Raw genomic sequence first — 274 nt, 5'->3', positions numbered from 1 at the left:
GCCTCCGCGCCCGCCCCCCGCCCCAGGCGTGCGCTCCGTGCCCGCCAGCGGCCCGCGCTGCCATTGGCCGCCGGCGCTTCGACCTGCCCGGCAACCATTTTCTCACTGGCTGAGTGAGGGGTTCCTCCCCCGCCCCCCTTCCGCGCGCCAGTCCAATCGGGAAGCCGAGGGGAGGGGCGCGAGTCAAAATGGGCCAATGGCAACGCGCGCAGTCGCCGTTCCAACCTGGAGCGGGGGGAGGAGGGGCGGGGCACGTGGCGGGCCCACCTCTGCC

Source organism: Gavialis gangeticus, unplaced genomic scaffold (genome assembly GCF_001723915.1).
Source record: "Gavialis gangeticus isolate Ggan-Ray unplaced genomic scaffold, GavGan_comp1, whole genome shotgun sequence".
NCBI classification, from domain to species: domain Eukaryota; kingdom Metazoa; phylum Chordata; order Crocodylia; family Gavialidae; genus Gavialis; species Gavialis gangeticus.
This window is presented reverse-complemented; position numbering follows the sequence as displayed.